Genomic DNA, 24,721 nt, shown 5'->3' with positions numbered 1-24,721 from the left:
CTCGCATTTTTCTATGTCATGCTCCAAAGCCCCAGAATGGTACATACACGTTTTGCGGCGGCCAACCCCTTCCGTTTGAGCTCTTCGGGTTCTGATGGGGCTAATCTTGCCGATGCTGACCAACTTCTAGAAGATGCTAGCTTAAGAGTCCTTAAATACCGTAAATTCATAACGCCAAATATGAGTGTTCAGCGTAATCCCTTCGGTTGGGGAGTACGGTGTCGTGGACCAAAAGTGACTGTAGGCCCCACATCTAGATAATGTTTTTCTTATCTATCAGCTCGATGAGCCTTTTCTTGAAGCCCAAACATTCGTTGATGGTGTGCCCTGCTTGATCTCAGTGACAAGGGCATCTCTTGTGCGCGAAGATAGGAGCATACGGTGGCAGCCTGTCGAAGCTGATACTGACTATCCCTTTGCTTTGAAACTTTATCATCATATCTTCGTTTGTTACGTGCTTAGGCGAGACACGGTAGGGACAATCCAACGCCTTGAGCACTATAGCCTACCATTTGTGTGAAGCTGGTCTGACATACTTTATCCATTCCTCGGGTTCTCTCTTAGAACTTGATGGCGCAACAGAAGTTCCTTACCTTTTTGGGCTTAATAGTGCAGCGGAGGCAGGTTCCCTTGATGGCTAGGTGGGCTCTTGTGGGTCCGATTCCATTTCCTCCTCCTCAGACTCCTCCATTATCAAGATGTATTCGGGAAGGATTTCTTTTCCCTTTATCTAGGATATTCTCTCCTTGAGTTTCAATTGGTTCCTTGGGCGGACTTTCCGCCAAATCCATTAACTCATCAGCCTATTTAATCTTGGCCTTGCCTACTCGAATTTTCTTTTTGAGGTCCTGAATCTTTCGACGAAGCGAGACCTCATTCTTTCTCATAGCTTCGAGCTCTGGTATGTTCTTAGTGTTCATCTTCATATTCTGAGAAGGTTGCTATACTTAGTACAAGTATATTTGTTCATTGTTTTTCTTTGGGAGAGTGGACAGTACTTGAGATCAATTAAGCATTTAGGCGAAACATATGAAAGCAAGTAAGTCACACAAAGCAATTTATAAAATTACAATACTCGCGTTCCTAAACATACTAATAGTTTGAAACATAAATGTGCTATTTGAATCAAACCATTGCCCCATAATCATATATAATAATATTCTTCCCCAAAGGGGAACAAAAGATAAAGTAAAGACAGTGCATAAACTAAATCAACAAAAGCGTCCTCCGGTGGTGGATGATGAAGCCCGATCTCGATTGGCCTTGGACTTCTTCGCCTTTCGGAGGGTAGTTTGGATATGAAGATGGGCCGATTTCAAAGTGGCCTCCATCAGAAATCCCTTCAATGTGAAATTCAGTGGAGTAACATCATCTAAAGTCTTCTTCATCCGATTATCGAGCTCAACCAAACAACCATTAGTAAGCTCCAACTTATGTCTCAGCTTGTAAGGCTTGCCTTAGGCGAATCCCACATCGGTTTAGGCGAATCCCACATCGGTTAGAGAGGATAACGAAGAGTGCTTTATAAGTGCTTGGATACCTCTCCCTTGTAGACGCGTTTTAAAATCGTGAGGGGCAAAGGCTCCAAAGCGGACAATTTCTACATGTAGTGGCCTGGGTTATTACAGTAGTGTAAGGCTTGCCTTAGGCTAATCCCACATCGGTTTAGGCAAATCCCACATCGGTTTAGGCAAATCCCACATCAGTTGGGAAGGAGAACGAAGAGTGGTTTATAAGTTCTTGGATACCTCTCCCTTGTAGACGCGTTTTAAAATCGGGAGAGGCAAAGGATCCAAAGTGGAAAATTTCTACATACGGTGGCCTGGGCCATTTACAGTTGGTATCAGAGTCGGTGTCGGGCTGGTGGTGGGGCAAACTTCAGCGAGGACGCTTAGTCCGGGGGGGGGGTGAGTGTAAGGCTTGCCTTAGGCGAATCCCACATCGGTTTAGGCGAATCCCACATCGGTTGGGGAGGAGAACGAAGAGTGCTTTATAAGTGCTTGGATACCTCTCCCTTGTAGACGCGTTTTAAAACCGTGAGGGGAAAAGGCTCCAAAGCGGACAATTTCTACATGTGGTGGCCTGGGCTGTTACACAGACTCTCTATAATGGCTTTGTCATGCTCAATCTTCTCTAAATACTTGGCATCTCTATCCTCAGCTTTGTCATGCTCAATCTTCTCTAAATACTTGGCATCTCTATCGTCAGCTCTTCTTTGAACCAAACGGGCTCGAATCTTGGCTTGCGAATCCTTATCCTGTACACAACTGTAGAAAATAGGTCTGGGAAGAAGTGTACCTTGTAAGTCATCCCTCAACCAATCTTTATACTCCATAACACAACCTGGACGAAACCTATCTTCGGCTAAGGTATCGAGACCCCAAATCATGCAACCCTTCCATTCTCATATACAATCCAAATCGCTCGGTGGCCTATCGATGTCATAGTCAATGGTAAAATCTCCCATGCCTCTGACATGGGGTATGACTTGGATCCTCCCAAATAGTCTCAAGACCCTAGCAGGCACATAAGGGTGAATCCCTCGAATTCCCATAAGAGGTAAGAATGGACACTTTCTACCCTTAACCACAACTTTATTGGACACGAAGTCATGGAAAATCCATTTAATGCTTTCTTCTTTTAACCTGGAAAAGATGAATGTCCAATTTTGTTTATTTTGTTCCCCGAAGTTTGGGCAAAAATAAAAAAGGCCATTCCTTTTGGCTGGCCTACTTAAGTGCTGTTCACCCCTGACTTTGATCACATGCTTAAGGATCCACCATTATAGGAGTAAGTTACAACCTTGGAAGTATTTGTATGGTTTCGGCAGAGGCTCAAGGCTCGTTACAAATCGACTAGGATGATTGGGGTTAGTTCATAGTATTTAGTTTCCTCTTGTTGGGTTATGCTATAGAAGATGGCATGGGTGACCAAAATGACTCGACTGTCTATGGCTATGGACCAATCATTGGGAAAAACCATGGTTCCCAGAAAGAAAATGGCGAAAGCTAAAGGTCTAGTGGCCGTCCATTCGGCATAAGTCTAGAACTCCTCGAGATGTTTCACAAATCCATTTGGGCTTCCATATCTTTTGTATAACTCTCTAAAGGGGATGGTTGGACCATGGGCCCAATTGTCATAGTTCAAGGAAAGCATTTTGCAAATTTGGGATTAGGTGGGTTTTTCTGGGATTAAGGCATTTTGGTAGGGTTTCTTTCTTCTTTTCAATCCCGAGCCTACGCTAGTCAACCCGTCCCTGAACTCCTCTAAGGTAGGCGTCATCTCGATGTCATCCCGGAATCATAAAACCATCCTATCTCTATCCCAAAACACGATAATTACTTTTATCAATTCCTTGCAACCCGTCATAGTCATGATGGATGTCAGATTTCCTAAATGACATGAAATTTCTTTTTTCTCGTTCGTGGACATTTGGCCTCACCAAATACGCAGCAGTTCTGGTGTAGCTAAAGCCATGTCAAAATTCAAGTTGGTCGACATCTACAAAAAAGAAGTCAATGTTAATCCCCCCCCCCCTCCCCTTCCCCCACTAGGCAATGGTTCCATTCATAGGCATATTACATATTTTCAAATATCACATAATATGAGGTGCGGTATTTTTTGGGTCATAGACCATAGTTGAATCGGGGTAGTCTGCCTATCGGGTTTGGATATGTCAAAAATATTCAAACCACTCGGTCTACTTCATATTTGGATTTGGCTTAGCTCGAACCTGGCCACATGCGAGAGTGGGTTTTTCGAATTGGTCTTGGACACAGCGGACTACTCAGGGTGAACCCTTGTCGGCCATTGGGTGACTACACACCAACTTAACTTTTAACCTGTTCCAAAGAAAGGGTGTTTCGATTTTTTAGTGAAGGCTAGACCGTGATCTCGCGTGTCCCCTTTGAAACCATACTTTTCCCAGGAGTGACGGAGTTTATGATATGAAATGAATGACAGTTATAATTGCAAAAATTAAACACATAGGCAAATAAATACAGTTAAAATTACATTATATTGAAACACTTATGGTAAGAACCTAGAAAATCCCCAGCAGAGTTGCCATCTGTTACGGTTCACTTTTACGCAGGTGCATAAAAGCTACTTCGAGGTTTTTGGTGCTCTAAATGGATTTTAGTATTTTTAGAGTCGCCACCTAATTTATTAAGGGAAATTAGGAAAACCAAGTAAAAGAATTCTCAAGCAAGAGAGAAATCTGGTGATCCCTTAGGGAAGGTTTTACGCACCCTAGTATTAAAGATTCGTAGAATACGGTTGATGTGCAAGCTTCAATGTGTGATAAATTGTGAGTATTTTCTAAAATGTTTTCTTTCTTGCAAAGCTATCATTCATTCATATCATTAGTCCGAGAAAAATTTCGGAAAAAAGTCCCCTTAGAAAAGGGGTTTTTAGGTTTGAAAATCCACGTAAGTGTTCAACTAACTTTATTTTCGGACTAGGACACACCCAGAATTTCTCCCGAGTAGAGTCCCTACTATTCTAGTCCTAATAAGATGAGTTTAGTTCTTACAGGTTTTTATTTTATATAAAAAAAAATATGAAGTATTCTCCTATATATACACACACACACACACATACATATACATTTATATATATAAGAAAAAGGAAAGTTTTATTAAGTCCAAATTTTATCATTTTTGAAGCCCATAAGGTCAAACCATATTCCAAGTCCAAAGTGCATCATACCTCAATCTTGGTCCAAAAACATTCCTCTTATTTCAATCCGTGTAATATTCGGCTTTCAGGCCCAAAGTCCTTTTTCAGAAATGTATCCAAGTCAGAAGTTCAAGTAATTCAAATTTAATGTTGGGCTTCCAGGCCCGAATATCCCTTTTTGCTCTTAGTCCACAAGTCTTTGAATCCTTTGGCCCAAATAATCTCAAAAATCACTTTTAGTCCAAGTCAAAAGCAGTCCGTTTTTATTTCAAACAAGATCAAAACCTTAACTTTAACAAAAGACCCAGATTTTTCTCAAAAGTATTCGGGGCGTTTTTCATGGAAAACAAATCCACCATTTAAACAATATCAGACTATTCATTGAAATTTTCATTTTTTTAATTTTGGGAGCAGTATGGTTTCATCAGTGGGCTAAAGGCCCAAAACAGTCCAATTATTTCAAGATACTAATTTTCATGAAGGGGCGGAAGGCCCAAATCCTTTTACCACTTAATCAATTTCTAAACTGTTTTGCCTTTATTTAAAACGCTTGTCCAGTTTTAAACTTAGTTAAAAATTGGATTAAGTTCCATTTCATGCAAAGATTTAAGTTATTCGAACTTTGAAAAAATGTTTAGGCTACTTTCCTAAAACTCTAATTGTTGTCCTAAGTTCTAACATCCTTAGGGGTTCCAATATACAAGTGTTGTTTACATATACAACATATATACAAGCAAGATCTAGATAATGCAAAGTAGAAGAGAAGTAAGGTATATTTCTGTCACACCCCGATCTCACTAGGGTGTGATGGGCACCCGACCCCATATTTGGAGCCGAGCGAACCCGCTGACTCTTACTGCACGTATGAACTACACCGTTTTTTTTTTTTGACTAGCATTAACATAAATAGCACAATCATGAACATAGGATAATAAGCTTTGCGATCATACTATACAGCGACGGGGACAACCAGGAGTACAAATAGCTACTGTACATATCTGTCTACGAGCCTCTAAACATAGTACACATATACATAGGAAGGGCCGAGTACTGCCGTGCCCGAATATATACACAAAAGTAATACCAAGGAACTGGGGCTCCGAAACAACTGGAGCGCTGCAAAAATACTGCTGAGAGAACTCCTAGGGATCAACCCCGGCTGTCTCTCGACACGCGCGGCATGAAACGCAGCGTCCACAAGAAGGGACGTCAGTACGAATAGTGTACCGAGTATGTAAGACATGGAAAATAGCGTAAACAAGAGCATAGATTATAAGTAGCAATATCGTGGGGCCATGGATATATACTGAGATAAGAAAGTAACCTGTGCATAGGAACACCCCTTTCAGACCGGATACCATGCATGCTTGTTTTTCCTTTTTAGAAAAAGAGTATTTCTTTTCATAGACATAGAAGATAGGGTTTATGTCATATCATGTTATATCATAGCATAGCATAGTATACCATAGTATCTTAGCATAGCATAGTATATCATAGTATCATAGCATAGCATAGTATATCATAGTATCATAGCATAGCATAGTACATCATAGTGTCATAGCACCGAACAGCGTCGGCTCGCCCACATAGCACCGAATATATCGGCTCGCCCATAAATCCCGCGTCCGGGATGATAAGCCAGCTGACCAGGTGGCAATGAAACATAGTTTCCTTCCCAATTCCCAAGTATCCCTACCCCCCTCCCCATGTACAAATACATTTTTCATATCCATAGGTATATAAGCATGCAGGAGAGCCCAAGAAAATCATGTATCCATCGGAGTGACGTAAGGTCGGGGACCTCCGATTATATTATAGAATAATTAAGGGCGCTTACCTCACCTTGAAGGGATGATTAATATAAGGCGAGACTATTAGTGAAGAGCGATATCATGAGAAAGTATAGAACAGGATCATAGAGCATCGTTTCGTATACTTGGAATCTTTAAAGGAAAACATTATTCATGAGCAGGGTTGAGAATTCAAGAAATAGTTTAACGTTCTCATCTCGGCACTGGAATCATAGACTTGGAACCTTTAATCATAGAGTCATCATTTTTCATCATAGAGCCATAGTCGTCGTCTTAGTCATTAAGGCTTTCAATATTGTAAAACTTAGTTTTTGGAGAAAAACGAATATTTTGGAAAACATTTGTAAACTTTTTAGGAAGGAAAATCATGTTTTGGAATCGAGGAATTAGTTAAAACAACTATGATTTAGTGGTCGGAGCGATATCCAAAGGTTTCCTTGAATTATAGTACGGAATTAAACCAAGTGGAGCCATAGGAGGAAATTAGGGAATTGTGGGCCCACCTCGAGTCAACTGAGGCGGCGTATCAAATTTACGTATATTACGGTTCATGGCGTCACTTGGGAGGGTCTTAGGGTAATCGAGTCCTATCTGTGTAAGTTCTGGATGTTTGAGAAGTTTTTCCCACATTTCATGCAAGTTCTAATTCAATTCTGCTGAATGAATAGTAGTTAATTTCAATCTCGGTTTTCTAGGAAAGGAATTATCCCCGAGGCCCGTGTTCAAGCCTACTACGTCTAAGACATGCCAAAGAAGGAAGGTGAAGTCTTACATACCTCTTTTCGCTCCTTATGCTATTCCAAATTCAAGCTCCAACTTCGCCAGAATCTACAAATTGGTCATGTTTACCAAACATGATTAGTGCCTTTGGAATTGAATTCTTAAAACAATACTTAGCTACCGAAATTTCGGCAGCACTTCCCCTATAAATACTCCATTCCACCAAGTCCAACTTGGCCAATTTCAATCAACAACAATCCGGGAATTCAACCCGGCCAACCTAACAACACAATATCAACAACCATACTAACAATTTCCAATTTCAATCCAAGATACATTCTAATAACTTAATCAATATACTACTTTCTTCAAGACCTTCCAACTCCAATGAAAACAATAACAACCTAATAATTCATACACCAACAACATCATACTAGTCTCATTATCTTCCATGCATGCAAGAACATTATATTCCATTTACATAAACTTTAAACAACAAGTCTTCAACCACCACAACTTCTCTAAACTCATTAGGCTTCTATTTGCAACATGAAATCCATAACACAACAACCAAAATATTAAATAAAACTTGGCAACCAATTCTTCATGATTCACCATATATACACGGCCATACATATGATATACAACCCACGGCCAACACCTACATATGCATATTCTTCATGAATTCTCATAGTATCTACACTTTACATCAACAACCAACACACAACACAACACAACACATAACACACACACACATTCCTTTGCCCTCATAGCCACGGCCACACACACACATGCTTCTATCACATGAATTCCATCCATTTTCATACACCACACATGCACAACATCCATAACATACAAAAAGAGGATGAATTCTTACCTTTTTACTTGAATTCTTCACTTGGCTTCAATTGGAAACTTATCAAGGTTATTGTTTTCCTTGCTCCAAAGGACCTTCCACTATGTTAAGGACTCTTCAAGGAGTTGTTTGGATAGGAGAAACAAGTTGAAACTCTTCTCTTCTCTTTTTTTTTTTTTTTTCTCTCTCGGTTTCTCTTCTTTTTCAAAGGGCCGAATGGCCTCTCAAGCTTTGCTCTTTCTCTTCTTTTCTTTTTTGTTCTTGAATTCTCTAGAAAATTATGAGATAAGATGACCATTAAGTCATCTTTTAATCTCATGCCATAATTCTCATATGGGCTTGGCCCATCAAGAAGAAGTTGGACGGCCAACATGGCCCAATCCAACACAATCCCATTTTTTTTTGTCATGCACTTCATGAAAAATTATTTCCCAAGTTCCAAATTTACCCTTCGTCTTCCTCCATAATTCCACGAAACATATCGCGAATTTTCCTTTATGCCCTTGGCCTCTCTTAATAATTCCGCTTCTAAACGCTTCATAAGCCATTCGTATGCTTAACAAAATAAAAATATGGCCTTGCTTGTCGTCCTCCCGCAATTGTCTTAAATTATCCGATTGCACAAGATGCGGGATATAACATCCTCCCCCCCTTTAGAACATTCGTCCTCGAATGTTAATCCGGACTCATAGTATATTATGATACTTTGGGGAGGTCTCCTCCATAGATGCCTCACATATCGCTTAACATATCCATTTTGGAGGCCCAGGCTACTTGTAGGCCGTGAGCCAATTAACTTCGCCCTGAACGCTGGCCTTGAGCTAATAAATCCTCCTTGTTGAAACTTGAACTGTCCTGGTCCAATTTAGGTCTAACATGTCCGTCTCCCCTTTATGCTAGTCTAGTCCGTCCCAACCTACACGATTTCTGTAGAGTTTCTAACCACTTCCAGAATGTCCTCACGACGGGTCCCACTCCTATCTTCACTATGCACCATCATTCACACGTGCAGTTAGCGCTTATCCGGGGTTTCTAAATTCGCACTGGTGGCAGAGACATCCCACTTGTTTGATTTGGCTCGGTTTCAACCCAATACGCTCAGTAATATAAGGCGCGATATATATATACATAACATTGTAAAACCTACCTCAGTCGATGCATATACATTATAGAAAAATACTAGTAATATACCTGGTACGTCATCAGGGGATAGCTCAGGATCCTGTCGGTCAGCTAACGCATGGGTATGATGCTGGGGTCTACTCGAACTGGGTACACCTTCTCGATCTCCATAACGGTCTGCTGATATCTGGGACCTTTGCACTGGAGGGCGTACCAATGACGGCGGGTCAACTACTACTCTTGCGGGACCGAACCAAAAGTAATACTACTGCCACGCCGAGATGGCGGTCGCGCATAAAATGACCCGACCCGGCACGGGCATAGCAAACATCCGTACCCGCGCGACACACGGCCCCGCATGTAATTTGCGACCGAAGGCATCGGGATGCGGTGGTCTCCTAGACATAGGCTAGACTCACCGCTATACACGGGGACCCAAAACTCCATAGCTATATCCGACCTAACCATAGTACGGCGGTCACGAGCTTGATCTCATCATACCTCCGCGGGCAATCGCGCATCACATGGCCAATCCGACCGCAAACAAAACAAGCTCCTGTATCTAAGTAACACTGTCCCGAGTGTGGCCTGTCACATTGCGCGCACCTCGGTTGGGGTAGCCCCCGTCTCCGCTCGAAGTCGGCTCTATGCCGGGACCCCGAAACTCTGGCACTCCGATCTGGTCCTAAGTACTCAGAATGCTCCTGTACCTGTCTCCCTCCGTACTCCCTCCTAGCCCTTTTTCTGCGACCCCCATCACCAAATTCCACGCCCTGTTGTTGAGCCTGAGTGGCTACTATTTGAGTTAACAGAAGGATAGCCTGCCTCATCTCCTGAATTGGAGCCTCAGGTGGGGGAGCTGGAGGTGCTGGAGCTGGAATGGGAGCTCCTTCTTGCTCCCCTAACATCGGCGGAGTGCGAACAGCACGAGAGGTGGCCTCGTTATGGGACTCACCCTCCTCCATATTTATCGGCGGCTCCCGTCGTAATCCGCCTTCATCATAGCCGTTAACCCTTCTCGTAGAATCATAGTTGCTTTCATCTTCCCATGTGGCGTCGCCGAAAATGTAACACCGGGTTAGGAAAAGAGAAAATCTCTTTTATAGCTCTATCGCACGATCTAGAATACAAGGAAGGTCATATTTCCTAAATGCCCTGCAGCCTCCTGTCTATAAGTGTGGCGCGCTACACACCCATAAACAGACAAGACTCTGCTTTGGACACGCTCGTAGACAAACCCCTAGGACCGCCTGCTCTGATACCACTTTGTCACACCCCGATCTCACTAGGGTGTGATGGGCACCCGACCCCATATTTGGAGCCGAGCGAACCCGCTGACTCTTACTGCACGTATGAACTACACCGTTTTTTTTTTCTTGACTAGCATTAACATCAATGGCACAATCATAAACATAGGATAATAAGCTTTTGCGATCATACTATACAGCGACGGGGACAATCAGGAGTACAAATAGCTACCGTACATATTTGTCTACGAGCCTCTAACATAGTACACATATACATAGGAAGGGCCGAAACATTACTTCCGTGCCCGAATATATACACAAAAGTAATACCAAGGAACCGGGGCTCCGAAAACAACCGGAGCGCCGCAAAATCTTTGCCGAGAGAACTCCTGGGATCAACTCCGGCTATATCTTCATTTCGACACGCGCATGAAACGCAAGCGTCCACAAGAAGGACGTTCGGTACGAATAGTGTACCGAGTATGTAAGACATGGAAAATAGCGTAAACAAGAGCATAGATTATAAGTAGCAATATCGTGGGGCCGTGGATATATCTTCTAGAGATAAGAAAGTAACTTTGTGCATAGGAACACCCCTTTCGGACCGGATACCATGCATGCTTGTTTTATTTTTAGAAAAATATATATATATATGAAAGTATTTCTTTTCATAGACATAGAAGATAGGTTTATGTCATATCATGTTATATCATAGCATAGCATAGTATACCATAGTATCTTAGCATAGCATAGTATATCATAGTATCATAAAGCATAGCATAGTATATCATAGTATCATAGCATAGCATAGTACATCATAGTATATCATATCATGGTGTCTAGCACCGAACAGCGTCGGCTCGCCCACATAGCACCGAATATATCCCGGCTCGCCCATAAATCCCGCGTCCGGGATGATAAGCCAGCTGACCAGGTGGCAATGAAACATAGTTTCCTTCCCAATTCCCAAGTATCCCTACCCCCCTCCCCATGTACAAATACATTTTTCATATCCATAGGTATATAAGCATGCAGGAGAGCCCAAGAAAATCATGTATCCATCGGAGTGACGTAAGGTCGGGGACCTCCGATTATATTATAGAATAATTAAGGGCGCTTACCTCACCTTGAAGGGATGATTAATATAAGGCAAGACTATTAGTGAAGAGCGATATCATGAGAAAGTATAGAACAGGATCATAGAGCATCGTTTCGTATACTTGGAATCTTTAAAGGAAAACATTATTCATGAGCAGGGTTGAGAATTCAAGAAATAGTTTAACGTTCTCATCTCGCAACTAATCATAGACTTGGAACCTTTAATCATAGAGTCATCATTTTTCATCATAGAGCCATAGTCGTCGTCTTAGTCATTAAGGCTTTCAATATTGTAAAACTTAGTTTTTGGAGAAAAACGAATATTTTGGAAAACATTTGTAAACTTTTTAGGAAGGAAAATCATGTTTTGGAATCGAGGAATTAGTTAAAACAACTATGATTTAGTGGTCGGAGCGATATCCAAAGGTTTCCTTGAATTATAGTACGGAATTAAACCAAGTGGAGCCATAGGAGGAAATTAGGGAATTGTGGGCCCACCTCGAGTCAAATCGAGGCGGCGTATCAAATTTACGTATATTACGGTTCATGGCGTCACTTGGGAGGGTCTTAGGGTAATCGAGTCCTATCCGTGTAAGTTCTGGATGTTTGAGAAGTTTTTCCCACATTTCATGCAAGTTCTAATTCAATTCTGCTGAATGAATAGTAGTTAATTTCAATCTCGGTTTTCTAGGAAAGGAATTATCCCCGAGGCCCGTGTTCAAGCCTACTACGTCTAAGACATGCCAAAGAAGGAAGGTGAAGTCTTACATACCTCTTTTCGCTCCTTATGCTATTCCAAATTCAAGCTCCAACTTCGCCAGAATCTACAAATTGGTCATGTTTACCAAACATGATTAGTGTCTTGGAATTGAATTCTTAAAACAATACTTAGCTACCGAAATTTCGGCAAAGACTTCCCCTATAAATACTCCATTCCACCAAGTCCAACTTGGCCAATTTCAATCAACAACAATCCGGGAATTCAACCCGGCCAACCTAACAACACAATATCAACAACCATACTAACAATTTCCAATTTCAATCCAAGATACATTCTAACAACTTAATCAATATACTACTTTCTTCAAGACCTTCCAACTCCAATGAAAACAATAACAACCTAATAATTCATACACCAACAACATCATACTAGTCTCATTATCTTCCATGCATGCAAGAACATTATATTCCATTTACATAAACTTTAAACAACAAGTCTTCAACCACCACAACTTCTCTAAACTCATTAGGCTTCTATTTGCAACATGAAATCCATAACACAACAACCAAAATATTAAATAAAACTTGGCAACCAATTCTTCATGATTCACCATATATGCACGGCCATACATATGATATACAACCCACGGCCAACACCTACATATGCATATTCTTCATGAATTCTCATAGTATCTACACTTTACATCAACAACCAACACACAACACAACACAACACATAACACACACACCCACGGTTTGCCCTCATAGCCACGGCCACACACACACATGCTTCTATCACATGAATTCCATCCATTTTCATACACCACACATGCACAACATCCATAACATACAAAAAGAGGATGAATTCTTACCTTTTTACTTGAATTCTTCACTTGGCTTCAATTGGAAACTTATCAAGGTTATTGTTTTCCTTGCTCCAAAGGACCTTCCACTATGTTAAGGACTCTTCAAGGAGTTGTTTGGCTAGGAGAAACAAGTTGGAACTCTTCTCTTTTTTTTTTTTTTTTTCTCTCTCGGTTTCTCTTTCTTTCAAAGGAGGCCGAATGGCCTCTCAAGCTTTTTCTCCTTCTTTCTTTTGTTCTTATTTTCTTGAATTTCTAGAAAGTTATGAGATAAGATGACCATTAAGTCATCTTTTAATCTCATGCCATAATTCTCATCCATGGGCTTGGCCCATCGTGAAGAAGTTGGACGACCAACATGGCCCAATCCAACACAATCCCATTTTTTTTTTTTGTCATGCACTTCATGAAAAATTATTTCCCAAGTTCCAAATTTACCCTTCGTCTTCCTCCATAATTCCACGAAACATATCGCGAATTTTCCTTTATGCCCTTGGCCTTTCTTAATAATTCCGCTTCTCTAAACGCTTCATAAGCCATTCGTATGCTTAACAAAATAAAAATATGGCCTTGCTTGTCGTCCTCCCGCAATTGTCTTGAATTATCCGATTGCACAAAATGCGGGATATAACAATTTCGGCTGATGGGCCTACCCAAGCCCATAAGTGTCATTTTTACCCATGACTCGGCCTTCAACATATTAGCTTCCATTTCCCCTCCATCAGACTCGATAAAAGAAGGCAGTTGGGCCTTTGGCCCAACAAGGTTCATGCAAGGATGCGGCCCAAGTGGCCCGGGAGGAACCACGTAATAACAATAAAAATGATAAGGATTAGTAACTGACTTAGGAAATTAAACATATAATTATGAAAGCACATAGGTAAAATATGCAAGCCCAAATGAGCCTGAAATAGAGGCAAACAAATTGGGCTAAGTACAGTCGACACTTAGATAAATAAATTAAAGTCAACAATTATGAAGGAGGGAGGCTTGGCCCAAAATCCAAACAATCAGCCACACTAGCCAACATGATATACCCCATATACACTGAGTATACCGTCTTCTATAGACTTAGTGAGTGTCCAGAAGTTAATATACCCGGGTATATCACTTGGTATGTCAAAAAAAAAAAATCAACCCATTAAGAATAAAACAGCCAAGAGAATCATATAAATGGATTTAATACTTTAAAGTTTCAAATGGACAGCAACAAACAAAGGCAAGACAAGGTAACTTCCCACTTAAAACTAAATGTATAATATACCGGTTTCATGTTGGTAGAATCAGAATAACTTTGAAGTAAAAAACTGGACAAAACTGTCACGACCCAAACCGATGAGTCGTGAGGAGCGTCTGACCTCTAGCGACCAAACACCCCTATACTCATACCTGAATCTTACTGAACATCAATGGCCCATAAATGGCATAAATTGATCTCATGAAAGCAAAACATCAAAAACTCTGTACAATCTGTGTACACCCATAGATACTTAAGAACAGTGTAATCCAGCTAGGCCGCTATATATACTGTACACAAAAGAATGGGAGCCGACAAGGCTACATCATTTGACTAATACATACAACTGTCTACAGACCTCTACTGGAATGAAAGTTGTAGAAAGGACGGGACAGGGCCCCGTCATACCCCTCTATATACATATCAAAAGAATGGCATACCAAAATAAACTGCAACTCCGAATCAAATGGAGTGCACTGATCACTATTGGATAAAGGTCCTACTAAGCTGGGCCACCTGCCTGTCTACCTATACCTGCGGGCATGAACGCAGCCCCCCGAGCAACGAGGAGTCAGTACGGATAATGTACTGAGTATGTAAGGCATAAGAACAACATATATAAATAAGAATCATGAATAAAATTTGAACTCATAAGCTGAAATAACTGTTTGCATGTGCTTCTATGAATTAGTATCTGTATGTATCTGCATGAATCTATATAACTGATAATGCCACTATGGGCACGTATTATGCATGCTCATGCCTACCAATGAAGGTCATACATATAGATATATGTGCGTGTATAACGCCTGTGAAGCCTCTATGGAATCTCATCATATCATATCGGCTCTTCTGTGGCCATAATCAATATCCTCAATATCATCATCACTGTGCACTGATCGATCAGGTGGTAATGAGTGTATAACGCCTATCTCTTTTCTCCTACCCCACATATATCTAATATTCGCGCATATAACACCTTCTGGTCACGGGTCAATGCACATGGATATATAATGAATGTAATGCATGAATAAATTGTGTACATAGAACTGGATACATAAAGCTAGACCCATGAATAGAAGGAATCATCACGAACGGGGTATATAAACGTCAAAGACTGAAGTACTCCTAATGCTTCTACGAGTAGAGTAATATGGAAGCTTGCTTACTCGCTCGTTGGCTCATATCATGGGATCATGCCAAGGAAAGAAAAGATAGCCTTAACATACCTTGAAGTATATCCAATCGTCCAACTTCTATCTCTTGAGCTCGTGAGTCTACAATTAAGATTATATAGGCCTTCATTAGACTATTTACCTTGCTTACTAACCCTCTTTAGATACATATAGAGCTTAACGAATTATAGATAATATTTTCCTTGTAAGCTCACAACTCTTCAACTTCCCATTCAATCCAACATCAATCACAACAACAATAACAACACTTATATATATATATATATATATACTCAAATCTATTCCCAATCATCTCTTAGAATAACCCCAAATAATTATCTTACCCTTCATCAACTTAGCACTTCCATAAGCATCCACCCTTTAATTAAAATCACTAAAATTCTTGATAATTAACTCAAATACAAGGGTAGAAATCATTCACACACCCTGAGGAGTCTAAGATTCCAAGAATCAACTTCAACTCCAACTTCCTAAGCTTCACAACCATGAAGAAACCCTAGAAGCAACCTTCTTCTTCATAAGCTCAGGTTTTACGTGGTTCGAATCTTGCCAAATCTTCACCAATATGATAGGAAATATTGGGAGAGAAAATATTAGGGTTTCTCTGATTTGGAATGGAGGAAAATAAGAAATAAGGTCGTGAACCACATATTTATACTTGGAAGCCAAAAGTTACAGCGGTCCGGTTTGACGAGCGGGTCGACGGTCCGTCGACTTGCTTCGTCGACCTGCGCCTGCAAATGCAAGGCTGTGGAACCCTGTCGATGCCGCACAATGACGGTCCGTTGACCATGTCAACGACCCGTCGATGATGACTAGAGTCTGCAGACTTCTCCAGTTCTGTTCAGGTCGCGTCGATTCGCTTCGTTCAACTTCTAACTCTGTAAATTGCCAAGAATACTTGTTGTTACCTTTGTACACGGGTTAAGAAACTTTCTATCTCCAAAACTCGGACACGAGTCTCAATTCCAAGGGCATACCCGACTATGAAACCATAGGTTCTACTACGATGCGAACGAGAGGCGTAACAAAACAATTTAAACTAAGTAAAAAAAGGAAATTCAGAACATAAGAATGCTTGCTTCCTTATCCATTTGATATTAAAAGGGATCCCATAAGGTTTATTCTTATATAGGGGAACCCCAAAGAACTTAGAAGGTAGATGACAAGCTGAGTTTGACAAGAAGCTCAAAGCTTGTCCACTCTCTTCTAAGTCCTAGGTAAGTCACACCTATGCTTTGAATAAATCACCAGGGGGTACCTTCATTATCAAACCACAGTATTACAGAACCAACACATAATGCCACAACACCAACTCAAATTTCATAGTTCAGAAAAAAGCAATACATGAGGCCAAGTACAATAAACATTAAGCTATGTAAAACAAACTGGTCACCTATCAATAGTTTAACCTATTCCCAAGTTATATTTTTCATGAAATGGTGTTTCCAGGTCGATAACAGAATGCTTAAGTCTACAAGATAAGTCTTCAAAACAGAAACATAGTGTAGAGAAGAAAAGAAAAAAGAACAAAGGGGGAAAGCAGAGAAATTTAAATGACAATTCATGGACAAAGAGACATGTATCTACAAACCACAATGTTCAAGAGTTAAGAAAAAAAAGTCAAGTAGATAGTTTTATTTCATTCAGATTTCCATTTATAGACTTAAGACATTATTGATGTGTGACAATTATCATTAGAGTAGTCAAAACATTTACAGGCATAGGCTAGATCATCAGTTCATTATATTAATAGATCTAAAGTTCAAATTTAGATCCTCCCATTTGGACTAACACATGCCTATTTAGACTTCAACTAACATATAAGAGATCTTTAGCAATATTTTATACTAAATCTAAACTCTTTTTAAATCCCTATTTCTATCAGCTTCACTGCCTATACCTTGACATAATCAAATTGATTCACATGTGCTTTCTTATAATCTTAAGCTAAGTGAAAAGGTTCAGTCATATTATACCAACAATTAGACAATATTAACTTAGCCTAAATTGGAGTACACAACTTAATAACCACTTAGTGTTCAAACAAAACATTAACCCATCAAGCAGTTACTTCACATGATCTTAAGTGTGTATTTAAACTGGGCAAGCAGAGTAAGATGATCTTAAGTGTGTATTTAAACTGGGCAAGCAGAGTAAGAGCACAAAGCAATAGAATTTAGTTGAAATCTAAAGTATATTTAATAAACGTTAGGCTAATAACAAAACATGATCATACCAAACTGGTGATCAATTAATACTAGTCCATGACCAGGCAAAAAATCAAATAACTAGACTAAACTAAACTATCTATGGGAAAAAATAAATCACATAATCTAACAACTAACACAAAACATTCTCTGAGCTAAGAAAAAAAAAACATAAACATGATATGAGAGTAAAAATGCAAAATAAAAAGGGAAAAAGGAAGATTATTTACCTTTCTCTTTTGCAGCAATAATCGAGATTGAACTTGGATAGATCTCCTTGCTCCTTAATCCCAACACTCAACCACACCAACAAAGAAAAAGTAAAAAATATTTAAAAATTATACTTAACTCGAAAATCTAAGTTTCAAAGCAAAGGTATGCCAAAACTAAATATTTCGAGTTATTTGTGGTAAATCTCCCCAAAAAAACCTCTGCTTCAAATGGTGAATTAGGGATTCTATTTATAGAACCACAAATTCGCAAAAAGCCCTATTTCACCGATGTGGGACAAGTCTCAAATTTGGACTTGTTTCTCACAAACAATTAATTGTAAGGCTCAGATCGATGCGTACAACAAATAAAGGGTTGGATTTGCAACCAGAACTCAACGCATCTTTATGGTCGCAGTCGAACCAATAGGGTTAAAGGATTCAAACTCACCTCAAGACAAAATCCATTAAAAATTTGTAGTAACAAACGTTGATTTTTGTAGAAAAGTAAGAGTTAAGGGGTGTTAATACCTCATTTGGGTTGAGTTTGGTGGAAAGAAGGCGAGAAATGGCTGAGCAATTAATGCTCTTGCTATTCTCGACCATGCATGGTCCAAAACCAAAGCGAGCCCTTCCTTTCTTTGCCGTTTTCGGCATAGATGACGTAGGATAGAGGGAAGGAGAGGGGTGGCGGCTAAGGTTTCACGATCCATTGAGAGAGAAAAGAACCTTAGGGTCTGTTTGGTATGAAATGAAGAGAGGAGGGGTATTACCCCCCCCCCCCCTCCTCTTTAATGAATAGTTGGGTCGGGTCAGGTCCCTTTTGGGCTGGACTCGGCTGACACAAAAATAATAAGGGGCAGTGTGTGTATATGTGATATGCGTGTGTGCATACGTATACACATGTATATAGCCATATACATATGTATATATTGATTATGACAAATAGCTGCATTAAAGAAATGTCGTTAAATTGGACATCTAAAATATGGCCACTTTTAAACTAATTAGACAATAATCAAATTGTAAAAATGACCTTAATCGAGTTAAGTCATGAAATTGGCTATTTAAATCGTAGCCACAACTGGACTAAAAACACTTAAAGGCCAATTTTTCAATTATGACATTAATTAATCTAAACCAAAGAATTTTGGCTATTTCAATTAAGGCCGGAATTAGACTAATCATTGATTATTTCAATTATAGTAGTAATTAAACACATAATAAGCAAATTTACAAATTGAAACCATAATTAATTGTTTAAATTAATTATGATTAATTTGAAAATTGTCAATATGATTTGTTTATGCAGAAATGTAACAACCCGTTTCTTCGTTACTGTGACTTTTGGGAAATTACCGACCTTGACCCCTTTTAAAACACCTCCGGATCTCCACGCTCTTAAATCGCTAACTTGATCGGACCATCGTGCTGCATGTAAAATGTCAAATTTGGGCCCAGTTATGCTGCCATAGCGGCAAACCTGCCACCCCACCGCAGGCGCTATAGCGGCTTGTGACTGCGCTGAAGCGGAGATGCTTTATCACTAATGGACCGTCCCAGTAGTTGGTTACCGCTGAAGCGGTGCCGCCACTAGTTGACTGCCACTGCGGTTGACGGCCAGTTAATTCCCTATTTAAACACCATTTATTGACTTGACCTAGCTTTTATTTTCCCAAGTCACAACCGCCACCTGGAGATAATTTCAGTTCCTTGAGACCAAAATGTTGGGAAGGTAATTTCCTTAAATCCCTATATTCTTCTCCATTAATTCCTCTTTTTCTTCTTACACCATGTGTCATTATAGCAAGCTTAAAATGAGGGTTGTTTCCTAAATCTTCTAATCTTCCTAAATGGGTTAAGTTATTAGAGGCTAATAAGGGCCTATGAGAAATTAGGTAAGTTGAGCTAGATTAACCTTGTGTTCCATAAAGAGATGAGATTTGTATAATCAAGAACCTTGGTCTAGTAATTTAAGAATATCGATTTTACCCCTATGACCCCGAATTCTTTAAGATTTGCTCACATAAATATGTTCATCATTCCAAGACCCCTCGGATCTACCGGTTTCACTACGAAGATGGAAGATGGAATCCAAGTGGATGTTCGCGCTACTGTTCAGCCTCGAGATAGGTTACGGCTTCCTTTTCGGTAGACTCCAGTTAGATTTACATATTCATGTATTAGATGAATCGGAGAATGAATGTATTGGATTTTGGAGTTTGGGATGGATTCTTTGGATGGTACTGTTATGGGATTGTGTGTTCGGGCTCATGTCCTGTAGATTTCCTAGGTTCATGTGCTGGTTTTTCCTTGAGTATTGGTGGACTTCATGTAACTTGGAAGATTAGTTGTTTAGTACTTAGTTTACTATGTCCCTTTGATGAGGAGTTCCCGTATGATGCGCATAACTTGTCCTATGCTGTTAATAGTGAATCTTATTTGGTATTGAAATGGATAAAATGTACCAAAGATAGTGAATTGATTCTAGTCCGGATGTTTAGTGGTAATCTTATAAGTAGAAAGTGTAATCTTCATGTATTGATGTTGTTAGGCAGTGATGAAATGAGGTGATATGGTTTTGTGAATTGTTCGTCCTGGTTGTTGGAGACAATTGATATATCTCGTTCATGATATTGTGGTATCGCACTTGTTGACGTTTGATACAAGGGTAGTGCTCTATATGGCTTGTGTAGCCTTTTCATGATATTGTTGGCATACCCATGCTTGGTATTTATGATATTGATCTTATCATTGATGTTGAACTCATACATTGCACGCATTTTGATCCTTCATGATGTACTGTTGATACATTGATGATACTTGAGGAAACAATATGATGAGCTGGGGATGAGAGTGACGTGAGGACCGATATTCAATGGTTGTTCCAAAACCGTGGTTGTGTGGTAGCGAATCCCAATGTTTGTGCCGGGATCGCGAGGTAGCGGTATGCAGGTTATCACCGGACCGTGAGGTACATGGACTCCGTGAGTCCCCCATGGGTTTTTCTACATAGACATCGATACTTCCGTCCGGAGTACATGTGTTCGCAGCATTGCATTGCATTGCATATACATTTCATACATTATTGCATTACATTGTACTTGACTTCTGTTGTTATATTCTTGTGATGTACTTGTGTTATATGGATTCAAATTGAGTATTTTGAGACTTGATACAGTTGGGCTTTGTTGCGATAACCTTAGGCCATGATCTTAGATTACCTTTGTTGACTATTTGCTGGTCCAGTTGTGTGTGTTGGTTCCTAAAATCAGGTGAATAATGAATATCAAAATGAAGAGATGGCTTCGATACTGAGATTGAATAGCCTAATGATATTTTGTCTTGTGATCCTTGTGAGAAATTGTCTAGTGTATATTAGGTGAGATAAAAGAATGTATAATGTAAGTTCGGCAATCAGATCACTAAGGAAGAGTTAATGAAATTAAGAATCTTGATGTTATGACGAGCGGTAGGTAATGTGCGTGTTGACTTAGTTTTACTTACCATGCTTACTTGTGAACTCTTTTACTGATATGTTCTTCTAACCATTGTCGGCCTATGATGCTTACCAGTACTAGTGTTGTATTGATACTATTCTTGCTACATCCCTTTTGGGGTGTAGAGTTTTTCAGGTTATTGGTTGTTGAAATGTTCGGAAGATGCACGGTGCCTATCTCGAAGGCCTCTATCCACTTCATTTCGGGATTGAGGCTGGGTCTTAGAGTTATTATTGTATTCCGGATCCACATTAGTCGCTCTTGTACTAGTCTAGACCAGGTCATGGGAGTAGAAATGAGTCATTGTTTTTATTTAATTGTTGTAATCACTTCCGCTATTTGGTTTAATACATTGGTTTGATTTTCCGCTGTTAATTATACATATCTCTTGAAGAAAATGAATTTTGTTCTTTACTTGGAAATGTTTTGTTTTTTTTTTGGTTGAGGGTTCGCCTACCGAGGTCGGAAAGGTAGGTGCCCGTGCGATCCTAAATTGGGTCCTGACAAGTTGGTATCAGAGCCTAGGTTACCATTCTCACAAGTATAAAAGAAATGTCTAGTAGAGTCTCGTGGAATGGTACATAGATGTCCGTGCCCAACCATAAAAGGTTATAGGGCATTTAGGAAATTTCCCCTCTTTCTTTCTAATCGTGCTACTTTGGTCAAATTAGTATCTCGATGTATCCAATTGGTATCTAAGCGCGCAATTATGTCGTGTTACGGATTAGACCTGGTTGGTGTGGTAAATGTTCGATTTAATACTTGGTTGCGAAAGTGCTTCAGCCATAGTGTGATGCCACTGCCCATGGAATATGCCACAGCGGTCAGTTAGCTACTGTGATATTACCGCTACGGCGGATTCCCCACCACTATAGCGATGTCCTCTAATCCCTATTGACCACTCTTGCGGTACATCTACCGTTGAAGCGAGACCACCATAACGGTCTGAGAGACCGCAGAAGGGGCATGCCTGAATCAGAGACGGGCAATTTCCCCTGTTTTCTTCACCCTCTCCTGTTCTAGATTCAGCCAAAAATAGAATAACCAGCAAAAGTCTACAAATAACAGTCACATAAAACAAAGCCCGACAAGGGCGTAAAAACCATCCAACAAAATTATTACAACCCAAATTATCCAAAAACCAAAAGAAATTATCCAAGACAGAAGACCAAACAAAAAATCCAAACACAAGAAAACCAACCGAAATTGTTTAAACATCCAAGCCAAAACAAGGCAAACCTAAATAGAATTGTCTGAAAATAGAAAGCCCTACAAGGGAAACCAAAGCATAAACATGAAGGGGTAGGGGGGGTCTCTATGCTTCCAGCCTGTTGGTCGTACCATCATCATCTGAGCTGCCACTAGCATCACCAAATCCACCCTAGCCACCGTTATCCCGGGCCACACTCTCGATGGAATACTGCTCTGAGTCATCATTGTCCTCCACTGGTATCGGCTCACTGGGTTTCATAATACACCACACTCCCTTGATACGCCTCCAAGCCCTAATGTGAAGCTTGTCGCATGACTTATTCTTCATTTTCTCTCTGCTAAAATCCTTGCGAAGCTCACTGTGATTTTTAGCCAGTGTGGTGTATGCAGTCTGTAGGGGGTGAGTGACTCACCCATCTTCTCCTGAGTCTCAAAATAACCCTTCATCTCCTCCTGAATGGGGTAACCTGTAGCAGCACCTAATGAACCGGACCCGTTAAAAGGCATGGACATCATCTGGAGCATAGAGATCACCTCATCAAAGCGCGAGTCCAGGCACTCAAAAGGGCCCTGGATACAAGGGGTCTCAGTCCCAGCCCCATCTCCAGCCTCAATGTCGGCCCCGGCTCCACTCCCTCCCTCACCTGCATTGTCCATCTTTCTCTTCTTACGACTGTTGACCGTGGTTCCTCGACCCTTCACCCGTAGTGGATGAAACAGAGCATTAGAAGGGACCCAGTCATCGTCACCCTCCTTGGGAACCTTAGCCCTCCCAAGATAAGAAAGTAATCAGAGATGGAAACAACAAGCTCCTTTCACCAAACTTCGTAAAAATCCTTCTACTCCTGAATAATCTGTTACCCCACATTTACCAATATGTCAGCAAGTACACAAAAAATAATAAGAGCATGGGTAAAGGTCACATCATGGGTGTTTGAAGAAAGGCGGATCTGGCAGGAGACAATGTTTAACTATCTCTTCACCTCGGCAGTGAAATGGTCAGTGTATATTGCCCCCCTACTATGAGCCCAAAGAGTTTTCCCTATATGATCCTCGTGCACTAGTTGGGAGGCCAACCACATGAAATCTTTCTTAGCTGCTTTAACCGCTTAAGGCTCCTCCAGGTGATCATCTAGGCTATAAAGTCGATTAATAGCCCTTGACCCCACCTTCATCGGCATGCCTCTTATTATGATCTCCGGCTCGAGAGAATCCTACTCAACTGTGGGCAGCATAGTATAAAACTCCCTCACCCATGATTCATTGCAATCACCCGGATCCTTAATCAAGCGAGTCCAATTTGTCTTTATCAACCCATTCAAGAAATTCGGAGCACGCATTTCTACATTGGTCATGTCAAATCCCCGCTCCAATAGCAAAGGAATATACTGTTGGCTCAGGTGTAAGTGTTTGCTTTGACGGGTGGGAAGTTTTTCATACATGGGCACCTCCTCATTTTATGGTACCTCTTCTGGATTTTGAGCCATCTTACCTGCAAGAGATTGAAAATGCATTAGATTTTGTTTTACCCTAGTTCAGTATTAATTCTAGTGCATTGTAGTGGAAACGACTCAGAAAAACGATAGGCGTATCAGAAAATTAAGCTGCAGTTCTGGTGCCTGAGGTTGCAGGTGCCGCTGTAGCGGACACTTAGACAGCTGTAACTGTGCTGCAACAGTGGCCACTCAGACCGCTGTAGCGATCATGCCTATTTCCCCATTACCGCTTTTGTGCACCCTTTACCGTCATAGCGGAGACGCTGCAGCGGTCTGAGCACCTGTAGCGGTCTCGTTTTCTTCCTCAAAACTCAAAAATTTTCAGAAATCCAACCTCGATTTTTGTCTCAAAAACTTGTTTTTATGAACGGATCGGGCATATATTAAGCATGCATAAAATATGCAACCTATGGGAAACAATTCCTACCAACAAAACAACCGTAAATTGATGGGAGCAAAAACTCTTTTCCAAACAAAGATTCTTTACTATGTTCAAGTTTTCCAACCCAAAATCTGTGCTCTAACTATGTAATATTCGTTGTAC

General features: G+C 40.5%; 1 long non-coding RNA gene across 1 annotated transcript; it reads right to left on the bottom strand.

Moving 5' to 3' along the window:
• Positions 1 to 17,400: 17,400 nt before the first annotated feature.
• On the bottom strand, positions 17,401 to 18,674 carry LOC132044117 (uncharacterized). Its single transcript, XR_009412035.1, has 3 exons — positions 18,501 to 18,674; positions 17,717 to 18,056; positions 17,401 to 17,675 (listed from the first exon to the last, which is right to left on the bottom strand). It is a non-coding gene; the product is annotated as an uncharacterized LOC132044117 (long non-coding RNA).
• Between the last annotated feature and the right edge of the window lie 6,047 nt (positions 18,675 to 24,721).

This window comes from Lycium ferocissimum, unplaced genomic scaffold (assembly GCF_029784015.1).
Source record: "Lycium ferocissimum isolate CSIRO_LF1 unplaced genomic scaffold, AGI_CSIRO_Lferr_CH_V1 ctg3656, whole genome shotgun sequence".
Taxonomy (NCBI): domain Eukaryota; kingdom Viridiplantae; phylum Streptophyta; class Magnoliopsida; order Solanales; family Solanaceae; genus Lycium; species Lycium ferocissimum.
This window is presented reverse-complemented; position numbering and strand designations above follow the sequence as displayed.